Source organism: Gadus chalcogrammus, chromosome 23 (assembly GCF_026213295.1).
Source record: "Gadus chalcogrammus isolate NIFS_2021 chromosome 23, NIFS_Gcha_1.0, whole genome shotgun sequence".
NCBI lineage: Eukaryota > Metazoa > Chordata > Actinopteri > Gadiformes > Gadidae > Gadus > Gadus chalcogrammus.
The window spans coordinates 13207510-13207884 of NC_079434.1; positions in this window are offsets into that span (position 1 = coordinate 13207510).

A 375-nucleotide genomic window follows, 5' to 3' on the forward strand; every position below is an offset into this window, starting at 1 on the left:
GGGTTAGGGTTAGGGTTAGGGTTAGGGTTAGGGTTAGGGTTAGGGTTAGGGTTAGGGTTAGGGTTAGGGTTAGGGTTAGGGTTAGGGTTAGGGTTAGGGTTAGGGTTAGGGTTAGGGTTAGGGTTAGGGTTAGGGTTAGGGTTAGGGTTAGGGTTAGGGTTAGGGTTAGGGTTAGGGTTAGGGTTAGGGTTAGGGTTAGGGTTAGGGTTAGGGTTAGGGTTAGGGTTAGGGTTAGGGTTAGGGTTAGGGTTAGGGTTAGGGTTAGGGTTAGGGTTAGGGTTAGGGTTAGGGTTAGGGTTAGGGTTAGGGTTAGGGTTAGGGTTAGGGTTAGGGTTAGGGTTAGGGTTAGGGTTAGGGTTAGGGTTAGGGTTAGGG